Here is a 20627-nt window from a genome sequence, read left to right on the forward strand (position 1 = left end):
ATGTTAGGAAGGGAAGACTGTGGTAAAAAGGCGGCGAAGAAATGTTTATCTACAGTCGCAGCCGCTATTCAGATCTATTTCACTGCCTTGCAGAAAAGGCCGACTGTCGTCTCTTTATCCCATGGCCGATTTCTTGTGAAATCTCCTAACTTTTAAATACTTCCAATCAAAAGACTGCGGTTCAAATGCAGCTCACCGGGAGCGTGTTTGCAAACTCTGGAGTAAACAAGAGTGGGAAGCTGATGAGGTGAGTACCTCAGTTCGATAGTGATAGCCAAGAAACGGGGAGTTTTGTACCTAAGGCGAAAATGAAATTCTACGCCGGAGGGTCCCGGAAGGAGGACTGAATTAAATGCAGATTAGAGTCAGGGCAGGGCAAGGTGGCGGGAGAACTAGGCTGCTATCCCAGGTGACTGGCCTATCCAGCCAGCGCGGCCGGAGGTACAGACCATGTACAGACCACCACGGCGAGGGGTGTTAGGGGCTTCTCGGGATAAAGGCAGCGAGTGGCTGCCCATTCCCTACCTGACTCTTTCAGATGTAAGCCTTCTGTGGAGCAGACCCTAATTCTCCCCCCGGTTCCTTAGGTCACTCGGCGATTTACTTCCTTCGCCGGCTCCTCACAGTCCTCCACAGCCCTACGACTTCCGCTTGCCTCGTCGTCTGGGAAACCGCCGACTTCCGGCCGTGCAGTGGTGGGCTGAGCCAAAATGGCTGAGGAGAAAGTCGCTACGGTGAGCGTCGAGATTTTGTTGCCCGGCCGCAGGGCAAGGCAGGCTGGCGAGTGGCTTCTGTCCCATGCAGCGGTTCCTCGAGAGAGGCGGAGCTGGGTGCCGAGCGGCTCAGGGTGGGCGGGGCGACACGGTCCCCTTTCTACTGTCCCGGCACCTGGTCGCATGGGGCAAGTCTGGATAAAGGAGAGACTTATTTCTTATAAAGCGTTGCAGCCTGCCTGGTGGCTATTCTTTTTCTTTTTTCCTTTTGACACAGGGTCTCACTTTATTGTGCAGGCTGGAGTGCAGATGTACCATCATGGCTCACTGCAGCCTCAATCTCCCAGGCCCAGGAAATCCTCCCACTTCAGCCTCCTGAGTAGCTAGGACAACAGGAATGCACCACCATGCTTGGTTAAATTTTTAAATTTGTATAGAGATGGAGTCTCACTATGTTGCCCAGGCTGGTCTTGACCTCCTGGGCTAAAGCAATCCTCCTTTATCAGCCTCTCAAAAGGCTGGGCTGGAATTACAAGAAGATAGATTCCTTCTTGTATCAGTGGGGAAAGAGTATTAAGAGCAAAATTTCCAGATAATAATTTCATTTTAGGTAATAGGAAAAAAGTAATGATGAATGTAGAGATATTTTTATTTGTAGGTAAGATCTTGAAGAGCTGAGAGAGTTTTTTATAGAGAAGCTGTAGTATATAGACTGTGAAGTAGAAGAAATTTTACATAGGGCAATATCACAAAGTTGATTATTTTTTCATAATTTAGTTTTGTTTTCTTAAATAAATTACAATATGGGTATATCTCATACTTTAACAGTCTTTCATATATACAAAGTATAAGATTTGTAGTTTTCTTGGTAAATATATAAGTGATTGAATGAAGTGATTATATGGACTATTAAGAGAGGATTCATTCCTACCTTAGTAATAATTTCTACATAAGATACAGAAGTAAACACTTTTTATTTATTTTATTGATTCATATTCTGAAAAAGTTTCCTATAGAAAGAGTTAAAGTGAATCTACTATATCAACTTTCAAATTTATAAGATATTTTGCATTTTCTAAATTCCTTGGAGATACTTAAAAAGATAACTTTTTCAAAATCAACCTATTCATTTATAAATTGATAAAAACCTAGTCTTATTTGGGTGGTTTTTTGCCAGGATATTCATAGCCCAAATAATATTTTAGTGAAAAAAATTCAAATGTATTAATGCTGAATTAATAGTGTAGACACTATCAGGAGATTAGAGGAAGGGAGAAGACATCTGCATTTATGTTGCTCAGATTTTTTTGATGATGGTTTTATCTTAAGTTGGCTGCAACCCTCTGCTGAAGTACACAGCTCCTGCCAAATAATAGCTTTTTCTGCACAGCTACTCTCTGAGTTCTAGTATCTACTCCATATCCTTTGCCCCTTCAGTCCTAGAAGTGTTAATGGCTCTTGCCATTGCTGATCCTGGAATACTACCCTATCCTTTGTTTATTTCTTTAATGTTCATGCATTTTTTAAAATTTTTTAAATTTTTAATTTTTTTATTTTTGAGACAGAGTCTCTCTCTGTCCCCCAGGCTGGAGTGCAGTGGTGCGATCTCGGCTCACTGCAAGTTCCGCCTCCCGGGTTCACGCCATTCTCCTGCCTCAGCCTCCCGAGTAGCTGGGACTACAGGCACCCGCCACCACAACTGGCTAATTTTTTGCGTTTTTCTTTTTTTAGTAGAGACGGGGTTTCACTGTGTTAGCCAGGATGGTCTCGATCTCCTGACCTCGTTATCCGCCTGCCCCAGCCTCCCAAAGTGCTGGGATTACAGGCGTGAGCCACCGTGCCTGGCCAATGTTCATGCATTTTAATGGGCCATTTTATTAAAGTCTTCTTAATTATCTAGTTTGAGTGTGCCATTTTTTATTGCCAGGTTCCTGACAATACACTCCATCTGCTATAGAAAGCACCCACGCTGTGCTGATCTTGGTGCCTCCAAATACAGGTTCCTGTAAGTATCTCAACCTCTCTGAAAGGTCTTCCTTTGGTTGGTGTATAGTTTTTCATGGCTGAGTAACAAATTAAAACAATCATTGGGAAATAGTTTTCTGGGTAGCCTTGGAGAGACCCAACTCTTCTCCCTCTTTCTCACTTGTAGTTCTCAATGTAACTGTGGCATGTACTCGGAATGGAACATCTTGATGTAAGGAGGAGCTAGCAGGATCAGCCTAGACTCTGTTCCAGTTCCCCCCTAGAAACAGGACATCTTTAAGTGGGTCAGCCCAGCCAGTCTTGTGACCCTGAGGTATAAAGCCCAAGGTGGGCTGGCTGCAAGAGAGGCACATAGAGATGAGAGTCCATCCACCCTAGGTAGCTTTCCTGAGCTTTAGGAAAGCTCAGGAAAGCATTCATTCCATAAATGGCATTCATTTAGGAGCCTGGATAAACATGAGTCCTAGGCTTCTATTGTCCCTTGCTACCTGTGTATAATTAATAAACCTGCTTCATGTAACTTTGTGTGTGGGTGTTATGTCTCAACCAACTCAGACAGGTCGGTAACCTGCGCCCAGTGAATGCGCTTCACAGTGATAGCAGTTTAACGTCCACCTATTCATTATCTCACAGTTCTGTAGGTCAGAAGTCTGGGCTTGGCGTAATTGGCATAATAGTCTTCCACTCAGCTTCTCACAAGGCCAAAATCAAGGTATCCTCTGGCTGTCTTCCTGGGAGCTTGGGATCTTCTTCCAGGCTCATTCATTGTTGGTGGAATTAAATGCCTTGTGGTTATAGGCTGCGGTTCCATTTCCTTGCTAGTTGTTGGCTGATCCTAACCACAAGGCCTTCTCACAACATAGCAGCTACTTCTTCAAAGCCAGCAGGGGAATTTCTCTCTAGCCCACTATGAGGGAGTTGTAAAAAATATAATGTAGTCACAGGAGGGACCTTCCTTCATTTTTACCGCACAAAGTGACTGATACAGTTTGGGTATTTGTTTCTGCCCAAACCTCATGTTGAAATTTAATCCCCAATGTTCGAAGTGGGACCTGGTGTGAGGTGTTTGGGTCATAGGAGCAGATCCATGACCCCACTGTGATCCATGGGATCACAATGAGTGAGTTCTCATGAGATCTGATTGTTTAAAGTGTGTGGAACCTTCCCCACTCTCTCTCGCTGCTGCTCTCACCATGTGACGTACCTGCTTCTGATTCACCTTCCATCATGAGTAAAAGCCTCAGGAGCTGAGCAGATGCCAGCACCGTGCTTGTACACACTACAGAATGATGAGCTAATAAAACCTCTTTTCTTTATAAATTACCCAGTCTCAGGTATTTCTTTAAGATAGCAATGCAACAAGGACCTAATGCTGTACTTAATTAAGGGAGTGATATACTATTATATTCACACATTTCCCCCAAACTTGAGGGAAGGGACTCTACAGAGTATGTGTGCTAGGGATGGGAATCCTGGGGGTCATTTGAGATTCCGCCTACTATAGTGGTGAAGGGGGTTGGGGGTATCTAACTGCTTCAGATATACCTACAACTAACTTTCCTATTTTATTCATTAGTGTACCCTCAATTATCTAAGATACCTTTGTCTCAATTACTCAGCCTTACTGTAGTTCTGTAGTATAAAATGATCTGTTGATAAGCTTTCACAATGGTTGGCTTAGATGCAGCATTCTTGGGTCTGATAAGACTTAGTGATTTAGTTTGTCTTGAGATAAATTTTCCAGTCTCCTGCCTGAGAGTGTGGCAAGTTTACACCAGATTGTGTCTCTTTTGTGGTTGATTGAGGAAAGAAAGCTGGAGGCCTAATAATCATCAAATAGGCAGACTTTAACTTAATCATTCTACCTTCAGAACAGCACTTCACCTTAATGATTTTCTGCCTATAACTCCAAGTCTCTCTGGTTTATTATCTTTTCTAGAAAATTGACCCCATTTCTCCTATGAAGATAGTGCACGGTGTTGCATTTCTGCTCCAAGTGGTGTTGAAAGCTGGGCTTTTAACTGTTTTCTTGTCGTCTATTAATCTAGACTCACCCTTTTGATGTCCCACCTTGTCTTTCCCCTTCAGTGTTCCCACTGCCCACTTTCTCAGCTGTTGGGGGATTCTGTGAACAAAACTTGCTGTTTATCTTCAGATTTACATGTTTGGGAATGAGCTGTCCTGCCAACTCCTTTATTATCCTTGACTAACAGCTTTCAATTTCCATCTATTGTGGTTTGAAGTTACCTCATTTCCTTGAATATAATGTTTTTGCTTCTGTGTCTCCATTGATTATTGCTTGAGTATGAGACATTTTCAATTAGAACAGGGGACACATGTGGTTTTATTCTACCACAAATACCAAAGGCCAATATAATAATAATAATAATTACTATATTATTATAATTTATTTATTTTTTGAGACGGACTCTCACTCTATCACCAGGCTGGAGTGCAGTGGTGCAATCTTGGCTCACTGCAACCTCTGCCTCCTGGGTTCAAGTGATTCTCCTGCCTCAGCCTCCCGAATAGCTGGGACTACCTCCAGGCACCCGCCACCACGCCCAGCTAATTTTTGTATTTTTAGTAGAGGTGGGGTTTCACCATGTTGGCCAGGATGGTCTCGATCTCCTGACCTTGTGATCCACCTGCCTCGGCCTCCCAAAGTGCTGGGATTACAGGCATGAGCCGCTGTACCCGGTCTTGTTTTATTTTTTATTTTATTTTTTGACTTGTAACAGTAGAATTTATTCAAATGTACCTTAATATAGGCGCTGGAGCTTGTCCATGGTCCTCTTGATACACAAGGCCCGGACATTCTGCCAGTTTTTCTTGAGCAATGACACCAGGAAGTTGACAGCCAGGTGAATGTTACACACAAGCTCATCGTCTGTCATCTTCACATGACCAACAGCCACAGCCAGATATAACACCTTCTTCATTTGGAACTTTATGGTAAACTTCACCTTGTCCACTTTGGCCACCATGTTTTCCTTGGGTGTGAGCAGGGAAGAGAACTTTCCTGCCTTATTTAGGCCTGGGCCAAGGATTGGGATCTGCTTGATCAGAGACTCTGAGGCCAAAATTGCATCATACTTCTTGGCCAGCTTCTTGACCAGTTTCTTATTCCTGTTGAGTTTTTTCAGTGCCTCGATATCCATGTGGGGAATTTCCATGGCCTTGGCCTCGTCACAGTGCAGCTGCTTCCCCAGGACACACACGGAGAACTTGGGGTGGGGAGTGGACTTAAGTCTGACTGTGCCTGAGAAGCGCTTGTCCTTCTGGGGGTCATAATTCAAGCTGATCTGCAACTCCACCGTATCCAGGAACTTGTGGCGTTTGTGCTGGTTCCTGTGCAGGACTTCCCGCACCGCCTCCTACAGGGTGTCGTGAGAGACTTTGCTACTCATGGCTTCTTGAGCCGGCTATCAGGAAAAGAGCCTGTCATTATTTTATAATAAAGTTCATATAGCATGGCATCTACTCTGGAAGCTTGGGCTGTTCTTTTGGAAAGAGTCTTAAACCCATTGTCTCTGAAGAAATGAGAGTGCTAACAGGATGGCTCTTCATACAAGTGAAACGGAGAATTTGCATGGATTACTTGTGTTGGTTTGTTAGTCTGCCTGCCCTCTGCAATGCATAAAATCACTTTGCCAAGTTAGTAAAGGCCCTTAGAGTTGCTGGAGTGATAATTAGATGGGTTTCTGCTTGCAGAGAATTCATATCAGCAATAGATCTGCTGGCAGCATTTGTGTTGCTCAACTTTTAGAAAAAAATCAAGTAATAAACATGAATATCAGTGGTTTGAGTAAGAAATATATTTAGGGGTAAGAATTCCCATTAGAAAATCCAAAATGGGCTAGGCTGGGGGGAAGAATTCCCATTAGAAAGTCCAAAATGGGCTAGGCACTTTTTGATTTGCTAAAAATAAATCAATTATTAGGGAGCTATTTATTTTATTAAAACATTTTCATTTATTGAAAAGAATGTCTAAGCTTCTTACTAACACATGTGGGAGACACACAATAGACATCAAGGAACTCATAGGTGGTGCTGTTAACCAAGACGCGCAGGCTAGCTTTTATGTAGAGGTGGATAAAATTGTAGTGAAGGCTTGAACTAAGCACGTTGGATCTCAAACTTGGCTGCAAAACATGAAAACTTAAAAAAAAAGTGAGAATCTCATGGATGTGTATGCATGTGGGAGTGCGTGCAAATACACACACACTGATGCCTCAGATCACCTCAAGGAAATGAAACCAGAACTCTGGGGATAAAACTTAGGTTCTGGAATTTTACAATTTGTCTAGCATTTTTAGATAGTTCAATGTGTAGCTAGCATTGTGAATTGCTGAACTAAGATTACAGGCAACTTTAGAGGAAGATATAGATGGGGAGAGAGGTAGTTACTTTTTTTCTGTTTCTATTGATGTTTCATACATTTCGAGAAAGCCATTGAGAAAACTCTTTAAACACTTTCTGCTCTCTCTACTTCCCCTAGGAATAGGAGTGGCAGAGAATTGGCTCTCAGTCACCAAATCTCAGTATCCTACATAGAGAATCAAGTGCCTTGCTTTAGAGCAAAGACTTGGTCAATTAGCATTAGATAAATTTTCTGTGTTTCCAAAGGTAGAAATATTGTCACCATCCTCCCACTTTAATCAAGCCACCAATTGCCATTTTACCTATTTAATTACAGGCTTCCTTTTGAAAGGTTGGCTGCTGAGGAATTAGTTTCCAGGGTCACTGAACCCCTGTGAACAGCCTCACCTCTGAATGCCACAGAGGGTGCTCATTCTCAATTCAGAGGCTTGTCTACTTAGATGTCTGCTGCAAGCCCTAGGATGTAGTCAACCTGCAAAACATCGCTCAGAAAGAAAGTTGCAAGTGCTCGACCAGCCCCTTTGAGGATATTGAATTCGGTTCTTATTTTTAACCATGTTTAAAGGTGGGATCTCTTCATTTATTATGATAAAACCCATCTTTCATTCTGAAAGGTAAATCAAAGCAAGAACAAAACAGTGTAATCAGTGCCTCTGATGGTTTATACAGGATATGGACATATTTCAGAATTGTAAATATGAATGTGAATTTTTGTATGAGTGTAAACTGATAATGATAGCAAGAAAAATTTCCCCCTTCCATTGTTAAAGAGAAGAGAGTTAAAGTTGTTTCTCTCTGTTTATCATTGTTCTTTTTTTTCTGACATAAGCAGTTGTTTTAGCCTCTGAAGACTCTGGTAGATATGCATAAACTGATCTGGGTTTCATTCTATTTCACAAATCAATGAACAAAGCTGTCCTGAAAAATTATTGAAAGCTCTTCATTACAAATGACAATGAAGGAAACTAGAAGAACCAGATGGAGTTCTAAATCCTAAGTGGGTTTTCTGAGCATCAGAATAGGCTGAGGTAAAGTAAATAAATAAAAAATAAAGCCAACTCTGTTTGACTTGCAAATTTGTTATGAAATAAATATGGAATGCTTTAATGCTGGCTTAACCAGCCCTTCTTCTCTGAAATAATAGTGCAAATTTATTTAGCTTCTTTCCTCCTTGAAGATTCTCAAACATTCTATAAGTTATGAGTAGAGATGTTCCCTAGAGAGATAGAAAAATAACATAGCAGAAAGGGGCAGTAAACATTTCCAGCCCTTCAATGATGTTAGAAACTATTTGAATTCAGGATAGTGACAATATTCCTTCCTCCAACATATGTATTAGACAGTTTCCCAGGTTTTATGGTTGAATAGTTCATGTTGGAATAGTGAGTCACCATACAAAAAAAGTCTTTATTTAGAATTTCTTGGTAAAAAGGAAGAGAAAACATTTATTTATATTATAAAAAAAGGAAACAGTTTTCTAAAAAGTGACTACTCAATGACACTATCTAATTTGAAAGAGTTTTGAAAACATTTTGGCACATTTCAATATTTCAATTGGATTGGAGAGGACATCCTTCAAATGGTAAACATTTATTTCAGAGCCTTCCCCAAGAGAAAGAGTTGCTCCCTCACTTTGTTTTCTTTTTCTTTAGGAATCTAAGGGAGTGATACATCTTTCTGTCTTATAATCTCTGTAGATCCAAATTCAAAAATATTTAGCCTATGGAATTCAGCACTATGTTTTGTGTTTTCCTCAAATTGGATTGCAGTGAGCTTTTCTAGAACAAGTTGGATCTTTATCTCTTTCCTTTCCTGGACTTGAAGGCTTTGTAATCACCCAATTGGGTTCTTCTTGCCTGCTGCCCAGAAAAAGCTAATACCCTGAGAACAGCAGGAATGTTTGCAGCAAAGGAAGAGTTTAACGATCACAGGGCCAGCCAAGTGGAAGGACAGGAGATAATTCTCAAATCTGCCTCGCCAAGAATTTGGGGACTGGGGTTTTCAAGGATAGCTTGGCAGTCAGAGGACTAGGGAATGCGGATTGCTGATGAGGTGGGTCTGGGATGAAACCATAGGGGGTTGACACTGTCTTATTGTGCTGAGTCAGTTACTGGGTGGGGGTTACAACTACAAGATGTTAGTTGGTCTGTATAGAATGCAAGGTCTGAAAAATGTCTCAAACACTAGTCTTCAAGTATTTATAGTAGTGATGTTATCTATAGGGGCAACTGAGGAAGTTAATCTTGTGACTATTGGCTGTGAGACTCCTGAGTAGCAAGTAGTTTTAAAAAAGCAAGTTATAAAACAATGACTTCTTAAGAGTTTATGTCAACAAAAGAAACAATGGCTGGTTAGAGTTTCCGCTATGCCTACAGCTTAGCAGAATTCAGGCTCCTACCTATCCCAGTTCTAACCTTGTGGTCCTTCATTTGTTTTACAAAGGTGGTTTCAGCCCCTGAGCAAGGAGAAGGTTAGTGTTTGGAAAGGACCGTTGTCATCTTTGTTTTAGACTTAAACTACAAATGAAATTCCTCCAATAGTTAACTAAGAGTGAGCAGACAGTTATCTTGCAGGGTTAGAAGTAAGACTGAGTCAGTTATGTTAGATTTCCCCCACTGTCATAAGTTTCATAAAAGTGGTTTCAGCATTGCTTTGGGTTCTTAGATCACTCTTAGCTCCTGCTGGCCTGGGACACTCTACATATACTTTTAAGCAACTCCATCAACTACTGCATTACGTAAAAGCGTGGAGTTAATTTAGTTTTGGTATTCTTTATTTCAAGGATTTATTAACATTTACATTTTGGAAACATAATAATGAGAAAGACACTTCCTGACCTCAGCGTGCTTACATACTACCAGGCAAAAAATTAATACATGATATTAATAAAATACTTTAAAGAAGATACATAGATGGTCATAAGCAAAGCAGCATAAGGATTTACAGGGAAACTGTTATTCTGATCAAGGTAATTAGTAATTAACACTTCAGCTAGACTTGTAGGCAACATATTTGAGTTGGATCATTCAATGGTAACTCTAAGTTTAGATACAATAGGCAAGATGTTCCTGGAATTAGGTAGCTGTGAAGAGTTATTCCCATATCTAAATTTCCTTCCATAAATTCATGAGGGAGTATCACAAAGAGATTGCTACCCAGAGCATCCCATTTTTTTAAATGTTAGGCTTTAATAATCATAAATAAGCCAATGATTAAGTACAAAGAAATAAGCAACTGAGAAATCCTGTAAGATGGAGCCAGGCTAATGCAAAGCATCATTCTGATTGAGCAAGGTGATGCTGGATACTCCTCATTCTACTCACCCAAGGTTCAATTCCAAGAAGACTCTGTGGGGCAGGCCAGGGAAAGTTGGTGCAGCCTCTGCTTATTCATTCCTGCTGATTCATGAACCCCAAACAATGCCTATGTCTTTTCTGAGTAGTCCAGGGTTTGCTGCAACCCTAGTATAAATATTCCAAGACAGCTCTGATTCTCTAATAAATGTAAGTAAATAGATTCTGGTCTATAAGATGTGATTTATGAAACATACAAATCTTTCCTTGCAAAACTATTATTTTCTCATCATTTTCCCCCATGCCTGAAATTACATACCTTAAGGAATAACCTTTTAATTTAGAGATAAATTAATTATAGGTTGACATACATATATTTCAAATAGGTTCCCTGTTAAATCTAATTGGTCATTCACACCTCAGTGTAAATTAATTTAATTAGATATTTTACTCAGAGAAAAATTTAATGCAAAATAAAAGAAGGGAAGAAATAACATTTGTTAGTACTAGACAATTAAATACATTTTTTTCAAGTAGCCCATAAACCTAGTGGATTCTGCATCATTATTAAAAAGGACTCTGGAGTTCAAACTGGCTCAAGTTAACCCTGCTAGTAGTAGAAGCAATATATATCCAGTTCTGTGTCAATATAAGTTAAATACACTTGAAGAAGAGAAAGTAGGAAGAAGAGGAAGAGGAAGAGGGAGAGAGGAGGAGTCAGAGGATTCAGAGATCAGTGTTGCTAAAATTTTTGTTTACATTCTATATGCATGCAACATACCCTGTTGTAAGAGTACCCTTGAATAAAATACATAAGTGAAATTTATTTCTGTGCAATAGTACCTAAGGGAAATGATTATAAGCTGTATTTTGATTACACGTGATGCAATATGAACATCTGTATCACATGTAGATAGATAAATGTGAGTAATAAAGGCTAAACAAAAAATATAAAATAGCCAACAGCAACAGTATTTTTTTCCTTGCACTCTCACTCTCTTATTAGTAAATAAAACTAAAAGAATATTCACAGGTTTTCACTTCAGGGACTATAAAGATGCCAGTGACTGGTTGATTCTATCATTTAGAGTAGCCATAGGTAGGCAGTAGCTTGAGTTTACCATTCAGATAAATGGTAGATATTGTGCAACTGCTCAGAATAAAACCGTTCAGAAACAGTTCTGAAAAGTAAATTTGGGGGAGCATATTTCCAAATGTATTATTGTGCTGGCTTTTGGTCATAGAGTTGAAAGATCTCTAAAATAGAGCAGCATTTCATTGTCTTCTATACATATGTGCTATTTAAGACTTAGGTAATAATGCTATATTAAAAGCATAAAAACCACCAGCCTGGCATTTTCCAGGGTGTTATATGTATACTTCTGGTGTTATAGGAAATGATTGTTTTTTGGTGGTGGTGGTGGGGTGTGTTTGTGTGTGTGTGTGTGTGTGTGTGTGCATGTGTATGTGTATATGTAAGTATATATATCTAGATATGCACACACACGTATCTGAAGAGTTCATTATTGTAATAAATAATAAATAGACCTTTGTTTAAAAGGAATATTCTATAAGGTAAGGCTAAGTTCATTTAAGTATTGAACCTTTGTGAGTTGATTAAAAATATTACATTAGTAGTGTAGGTGGTATCCAGATGTGACAAAAATTGTGATATTAAAACATGAATGAAATTTGAAGAAAAACAGCATCATCCTAGACAATAAGCTATCGGAGGGCAGGGAACTTAGAATCCTTTTTCTTGTGCCATATTTGTAGTTGTTTGTATAAAGCCTAGCGCATAGTTGATGTTCAATAAATTTTGAATGAATTAATACTAAATGAATACTAATGAAAGTTAACTTTGCCTCTACTGTGAGTTTGTGGAAATTGTTTATTCCTTCTGAACTGTCAAGCATCAATCTATTGAAAGAAAATGATAATTACAGTCCTCCTATTTCACAAGGCTATTGTAAAATGCAAATACAATAACATAAATAAAAGTACCTTGCAAACTGCTGAACATCATACAAAATAAAGATAATTTTATATTGTTTGTAATTCATATGTCATAGGTTGACAACCTAGGTAAATGACTTACTATACCATTTCTCTTAGTGTTAGAGACCACAAATGTGTCATGAAAAAATTCAATACTCCTAGGGGCATGTTAGACATTTTTATCTAAGTGCTACAAGAAATGTATCCTGGTCCCTGGTGTTTTATCCAACCACACAAAGTTTTTTAGTTTTAGAAGAAAATGAACTTAAATAACTTAGCTACATGCATCATACACACATGAAATGCACAATTAGCTATGAGCATTACAGGAGAGACTTGCAGTGTTCGTAATAATTGTCATTATGGAAAATTGCTCATGTACAGCTGGATTGTGTCCATCACGTAGCCTTGGTGTGGTAGATTAAAGGCAACCACAAATTCTTTGTTACCCTTCTCATTGAGAAGTGGACTCTAATTCCTCTTCTCTCCAACCAGGACTGGCCTTAGTGAATACTTTGACCAACAGAATATGGAGCTAGCTTCTGGGTCTAGGCCTTAAGAGACCATCAGCTTCCACTTCCTATGTCTAAAAATGCTTTCTCTGGAAGTCCTGAGCCATCCACCATGTGACACTATGATGTCCCTAAGACTGCTGTCTGTAGAGGCCATTTATAAACTCTCTGATAGACAGTTCTGGCTGAGCCCAGCCTGACGGCTATCCTTAACAAAAACCCAGCCATGAGTGTCAAGTTGTCTTGGACCTTCCAGATCAAGCTCATATTCTGCCAGCTGAATAGTCAGGTACCTCTGTCAACATCGTGTAGAACTGAAAAGTTCTCCAACCCTTCTTTTATTTGATTTCATTTTATTTATTTTATTTTTTGATGTGGAGTCTCACTCTGTTGCCCAGACTGGAGTGCAGTGGCACCATTTTGGCTCACTGCAACCTCTGCCTCCTGGTTCAAGTGATTCTCCTGCCTCAGGAGAGTGATTCTCAAGTAGCTGGGACTACAGGCAGGTGCCACCACATCTGGCTAATTTTTGTATTTTTAGTGGAGATGGGGATTCTCCATGTTGGCCAGACTGGTCTTGAACTCCTGACCTCAAGTGATCCGCCCACCTCGGCCTCCCAAAGTGCTGGGATTACAAACATAAGCCACTGTGTCTGGCATCCCTTCTTGATTCCTGACCCACAAAATTGTGAAGTAAAATTAAGAGGTTGTTTCATTTTATCAGAGGTAATTTGTTATACAATAATAGAAGGCAAGAACACTCAGCTCACAGTCCACAAAATTTTCTTCCTCCATAATAATTCCATATAATGTGTGTGCTATGTATATTTGCAAAAGATCTCTTATTTGCTACTTTTGTATTTCTTATATCCTCAATTCATACAAATAAATCAATGGATTGTGGAAATACAGAGGTAGTAAAGTAGTAATTTTAATGAAAACATTACAGCTTCAAAAATAACATTAGAATGAATATTGAAGAAAATTCCAGTGCAAACACAAAGTTTTATGTACTAAGGGTTTTATATACACAGGGTTTTTATGTACATAATTTTTTATGTACTGAGATAAATGAGTCTCTGAGTATGATATGTAATTGGAAAAAAGAGGTAAAATTGAAAGTATAAAAACAGATATTTTAAAATTCAGACTGGTGTGTTCACTATTAAGAAATTTTGTCAAATGGTAGCATAGAATTTACTGAGTCTTTTGTGTTATTTTCGAACAAATCAAAGTAACAACTCTAGTAATCCAAATTAGTTTCTCTTTAACAAGTGAAAAACAGTGCTTTCAAGTAAAAATTATGGCCCCGAAGCATCATTCAAAATTGCTCTCTTTGTAACTACAATGAGATTTAACTCACATTGAAACAGAGAAGATTGTAATATCACCTGAAAGTTATTAACAAACATCATGCTCTGCACCTTATCCCTAAAATTCCATTTCAAGTGACAATAATGGATATTACATAATAGCAATGTCATATAGTATAGAAATCCAATTACTGGTTTGTGAATTTCTGCCAACAGAGCAGACAGTTGACCTTATATTTAGATAAATTAAAGTACAAAAGATGAATCAGTATGATGCCTTAAGTGATACACCTATAAAAGAGATGCTCAACAACTATGTCCTTTTTATCATTGATAGTACAAACTATAAGGGAAAATAGTTTTGGTTTACTTTCTCATTATTTTGTAAACCATGATGTAGGCTCCTACCATTTCATTAGGCTGAGCAGAGACTGTGTAGGTATGTACCTGCTCTGTGTGATACGTGCTGCTAGGGAATAAATGCTGCTTTACTCACAAAGAAATGTGGTGGTTGATGATACTACTTCCTGATGTCTATTCAGCATGGGCACGAACACTAAGCATTGGGATTAGATTGAGTTTTAGCTATTAAGAATTAGTAGTTTTATCATGTTGTTTGAAGAAACATTCCACAGTTTTGCTATACTGACCATTTAGGGAATGTTGGTTACATGTAAACTGAAAAATTAAGAGATTTCAAATATTTATTATTAATTTTGATAGCTCAGTAGTTTTATTTCAGGTGGCTTAGTCAAGTGATAATATATTCAGATTTTAAATTATGAATCAGTCACTTTACAGGCAAAAGAAAGCAAGTTTTTAACTTTAAGGCAATATAGGGATTTAATAAGACTGAATTAATTATTGTGGAAATAATTGAGTTAAGTTTTTTGATGTTTTTATTTAGTTATTAAGGAAAAAAATATGCCCATGATATAGTAGAAATCTCTCTCTACAGTTTCTTCCCAAATTGAAACATTCAAAATTCTCCTTTTGAAAGCAAATGCTTATAGTATTGTCATCTGACAGGATCCTGAGATTAGACTTCATGAAAAAAATTACTTCAAATTTCAAGGCCTATTTCAAAGCAAATATTCAAAATTAACTGTCAGTGACTCAAAAAGCTTGTATCCATTCCAATATCTTTAATTATGTTGTGGGTTTCTTTTTTTACTTAGTATACATGGAATAAACACAGAAAACTAGATTTTGTATCTGACCAAAATATCTCCTATTCATTATTGAGTCAAATATTTTATAGTTTTTTTGGTGACATTTGGTGAACAATGTCACCCTTTTAGTGAAGCAAAATAAAATAAAAATTTTACTAATTTAAAAATTTTACTAATTTAAAACTCCCTGTTATTTTTATGGAAAGTAAGTCACATTCCTTCAGGAAAAGGCAAAATATAGAAAGAAAGAGGAAGTCAGTAGTTAGGGTGAAGAGCTGCGGGGGGATCTGATGCAGAGGAGCAGTATGAAGTCTTCTTGAAGTGTTTCCAATGCTGGCCATTCTATCAGTGGTGGTGGTTACAAGTGTGTAAGAACTCATGGAACTCTATGCCAAAAAGGGTAAACTTTTCTATTTGTAATTTTTTTTTTTTTTTTCTGAGATGGAATCTCGCTCTGTCAGGTAGGCTGGAGTGCAGTGGTGCCATCTCGGCTAACTGCAGCCTCCGCCTCCCGGGTTCAAGAGATTCTCATGCCTCGACTTCCAGAGTAGCCAGGATTACAGGTGCCCATCACCATACCTGGCTAATTTTTGTATTTTTAGTAGAGACGGGGTTTCACCATGTTGGCCAGGCTGGTCTTGAACTCCTGACCTCAAGTAATTCGCCTGCCTTGGCCTCCCGAAGTGCTGGGATTACAGACATGAGCCACTGTGCTCAGCTATTTGTAATTTTTTAAAAATAAAATGAATCTTTTAAAGTGATGCAGAATGAAGTGTTCATATTTGCATTAAACTCATTGATTTGTCTGAAATATTGAAATACAATTTTTCATTTTTCATTTTTTTTTTTTACAGTAGGTTTACAGACTGTATGAGTCTTTATCTCCTTTTTCAGGCTATCATGAAATCTTAGAGTTTAGGTGGAAGGGAATGAGAAAAGATACTAGAAGCAATAAAAACAGAAGTAGGGCCATGAAACCTGTGGAAGAGTTGGAAGGCATGCCTGCTCTGCTGAACTAAATATAGTGAAGTTCTTCTCAGCACTGATGCCCAGGTGCAAATACACACATCTGGATTTGATAGCAACATGCTCACAGAAAGACACCAAGAAGCAGTGGATAAAATATTCTGTTATTACAGACAGAATATTTTACAAAATATTCTGTCTTTACATGAAAGTTGCCTAGTATTTCTTCCTGGAATGTCATTTTCTTTAGTATTCACTATGTAAATGTATTACTTCCTTAGATAAAAACCAGGAGACTAATGATTTAAGTCCCTTTTGTCTTTCCTTCCTTCCTCAATATTCTTCTCATAAAAGAATATTTACTTAAAAAGTGCTTCAGGTACTAAAGCAATTGGTCAGACCTTCGAATTACTTCCCTCACAATTGAATTTAAAGCATCTGTTGCAAGCAACATAACAATCACCATAGTAAGAAAGGAGCTGTGGAGAGACAGGAGATTAAGAATCATAAGGTCTCCATGCTAAACCCAGTTCTGTCATTTATGGGATGACCTTGGGTGACAATGAGTATGATGATGATCATGATGCTGATTTCTTACTCCCAAATCCAAGAACACTGAGATTGGGTCTGAAGATACTGGACCTGAAAATACTAGACTTCGCTCAGTTTAATGCACAGGATTATTAAACATGAAGAAAGTCACGGGTTCTGGAAATAGATACTAGTGATGACTACATAACACTGCGAAAATATGTAGTGCCACTGAATCGGACACTTAGCCATGGTTAAAATGGTAAGTTTTATATATATTTTGCCACAATAGAAAAATGATATGAAAACAGCATAGGCAAAGAATATACCTAATACAAGCCTGTTTCTCAGGTGACACCTTTTATTCTTTATGAACACTTATTCCAGGTGGAACCATGAAAATAGTCAGCAACTTCAGGAATCTGCCACGCCTGAGAAGCCCTTCAAGAAAGTATGGGGAAAAGAAAGCCAGATCAGATTGTTACTGTGTCTATGTAGAAAGAAGTAGACATAGGAGACTCCATTTTGTTCTGTACTAAGGGAAATTCTTCTGCCTTGAGATGCTGTTAATCTATAACCTTACCCCCCAACCCCGTGCTCTCTGAAACATGTGCTGTGTCAACTCAGGGTTAAATGGATTAAGGGCTGTGCAAGATGTGCTTTGTTAAACAGATGCTTGAAGGCAGCATGCTCGTTAAGAGTCATCACCACTCCCTAATCTCAGGTACCCAGGGACACAAACACTGCGGAAGGCCACAGGGACCTCTGCCTAGAAAAGCCAGGTATTGTCCAAGGTTTCTCCCCATGTGATAGTCTGAAATATGGCCTCGTGGGAAGGGAAAGACCTGACCCTGACCGTCCCCCAGCCCGACACCCGTAAAGGGTCTGTGTTGAGGAGGATTAGTACAAGAGGAAGGAACGCCTCTTTGCAGTTGAGACAAGAGGAAGGCATCTGTCTCCTGCCCATCCCTGGGCAATGGAATGTCTCCGTATAAAACCCGATTGTACGTTCCATCTACCAAGATAGGGGAAAACCGTCTTAGGGCTGGAGGTGGGACATGCGGGCAGCAATACTCCTCTGTAAGGTATTGAGATGTTTATGTGTATGCATATCTAAAGCACAGCACTTAATTCTTAACCTTGTCTATGATGCAGAGACCTTTGTTCACGTGTTTATCTGCTGAACTTCTCTCCACTATTATCCTATGACCTTGCTACATCCCCCTCTCAGAGAAACACCCAAGAATGATCAATAAATACTAAGGGAACTCAGAGGCTGGCAGGATCCTCCATATGCTGAACGCTGGTCCCCTGGGCCCCCTTATTTCTTTCTCTATACTTTGTGTCTTTTTATTTTCTAAGTCTCTCGTTCCACCTAATGAGAAACACCCACAGGTGTGGAGGAGCAACCCACCCCTTCAGAAAGCATCTTGAGTTTTATCTTCCCCTGTGCAGAAGAGCTGTCTCAATGCCCAAACACAATTTCTAGTAAGTAAGACAATAAGTTTGCCACGAGGTCAGCCACATCCCCCAGGCCTAATGTCCTGGTAACAGGGCTGGAAAATTCCTGCTGTACCAAAGTTGTTCAATCTCCTTTTCCTTATCTTTGCTGCTCATTGAGAAACCTTATTTTGCTTGTGTCTATGTGGCAAAACCTGGGAATTTTCACTGATGTTCACGTCAGCTTGTCCACAGTCAGGCATGATACACACATGCAAATAAAACCATTACAGTGGTATGAGCTCCTTCTCCTGTCTAAAATTTTCTTCTATGTGAAGGGAGCTTCATTATTATAACACTCTTGGTTCTTCATGTACTTTTTTTCAAGAGCAGTAGCTTAATCAGATTATTGTGTTTGGAAAGATAGATGAGGCCTAAGTAGCCCAGCTTCTTGCTAATTCCTTATTCTTGGAAGCAGCTTTGCTCACATAGATTATGCATTATCTTTTGCTCCTTCATATTGTCTATTTTATAGGGACCTGCCTCTAGGTGGGGAGATGTCTGAGAGCCTGAGACTGGATATTTCTGTCTAGTTTCAGGGAGCACTGTTGGCTGTGTGTGTGTGTGTGTGTGTGTGTGTGTGTACAACATTCGTCAATATCAGCTTATTCAGTAAAGGCAGGATTTTATCCTTCCCCCAGCCCCCCTATTCTCACTCCATTTGTTTTACTTCCAAGTTAGTTCAGAACTTAGGCAGACAAGAGAGATGCTATTTACTGAGACTATCAAAACACCTCAACATCTGCTGCATGAATTAATGAGTTTGAAAAAGAGACAATGAATAAAGTGTGGAAGGCCAGAACATAGGAGAAGTAATTGAGGCTTCTTATGTGCCTTGAGCGGGGAAGTTGAACTTTGGAGATGCTTCATTAAAACAAATTGAGTATTCAGTTGATGACGTGCAGGCCTTGCTCTTCTTGAACAAAGGCCTCAGCAGTGGCGCAGACCTCAGAAGGCTGATGGTCTTAGCAAAGATTTGGGCCATACAAAACAGTGAGCAAGCTTCAGCAAGGGGATTGGGCTCTAGCAAAGATTTCAGAGTCCAGACCTTAGCCAAAATGCTGGCTTCAGGCCTTAAGAGCATTATCCAAACACCAGCTGGCCCTGACTGTATCAGCAAAGGCTGGGCCATTTGCATGTGCAGGCCACCTGGGGGCTACAGCAAGGTTTTGTGGGAAGTGGGGTCTCTGCTCATCTCTGCTGCTCACAGAGGCCTTATAAGCCGGCTCAGGTTTTCGATTAGACAGAAAAGAGAGTTTTACTGGTCTTTTTAGCTTTGGAGGAAAAGCAATGTTTGATGCTTTTAAACTGCAAAGCAGCTGACGTCTACAGAATACTGGTGAGGTTCTTGCTTTAAATTGTTAATGCCAACTGGAGTGTTTGTAAGTGAAATAACAAGGTGTTGTTGTTTTTTTTTTTTTTTTTCAAATAAACAGGAACAGTATCAGCATAAGGGCAGGAATTGATCCAACTAGATTTTTAAATAAGTTTATACTTGTGGATGCAAGGAAATTGATGAATGGAAGTTAACTATATGCTTCTCTCTGCTTTTGTGAATTTTAATGCCAGGCCTAGGCACATGGTCCTAGACACTATGTCCCAAGTTGCTTTCTGCATTTTAGAGAAATGCATATTGTGGGCAGTTCACGTGGATTAAAATGGCTTGTTCACGTGGTCTCAAGAATGATCTCTGTAAGTTAAGTACATAGAATTTAAACTAACAGCATGGCTATTCACTAGCAATATTTAAATCTGTTACCATACAGTGTCCACCCTCAATATGTCACTGGATTGACAAAGCTCTGGTACTCAAAGGAGGAATTAAAATTTGAATACGCTGAATGAAAAAAGGAAGACACCTAAAATAACTGTCTCATCTCTGATGGGCTTCATTGGTCAATAAAATTTGACATAATTTGGGAATATCAAATAAAATAGAGATCAAGTTTTCAGCTGTGGGTCTGTTGTTAATTTAATAATTGATTTTTGTGAACTACTTAGGAGCTTAAGGGAAAAATCTACCCTGCATATCAACAGCCCCAGGAGAACACTTAAAAGATTTGTATTTGCTTTATGTTGCAGGGTAGTTTTATGAAACTGGGAGCACTTGTCTCCTGATAAAACACTGATCTTCTCAAAAAAGACAAAGAAGGACAGGTTCTGTACAGCAAAAGAAACTATCAACAGAGTAAACACACAACCTACAAAACGAGAGAAAAAATACTTGCAAACTATGCATCTGACAAAGGTCTAATATCCA

The 20627-nt window shown here is 39.2% G+C and overlaps 1 long non-coding RNA gene and 1 pseudogene across 1 annotated transcript; one reads left to right on the plus strand and one right to left on the minus strand.

The window, feature by feature from the left end:
• The first annotated feature begins 718 nt into the window (after positions 1 to 718).
• On the plus strand, positions 719 to 17326 carry LOC131382301 (uncharacterized). The gene is made up of 3 exons (XR_009211654.1): positions 719 to 734; positions 2641 to 2718; positions 17255 to 17326. It is a non-coding gene; the product is annotated as an uncharacterized LOC131382301 (long non-coding RNA).
• On the minus strand, positions 5462 to 6109 carry LOC116462022 (large ribosomal subunit protein uL1-like; annotated as a pseudogene).
• Positions 17327 to 20627: the final 3301 nt, after the last annotated feature.

The sequence above is a fragment of the Hylobates moloch genome, unplaced genomic scaffold (assembly GCF_009828535.3).
Source record: "Hylobates moloch isolate HMO894 unplaced genomic scaffold, HMol_V3 SCAFFOLD_22, whole genome shotgun sequence".
Taxonomy (NCBI): Eukaryota; Metazoa; Chordata; class Mammalia; order Primates; family Hylobatidae; genus Hylobates; species Hylobates moloch.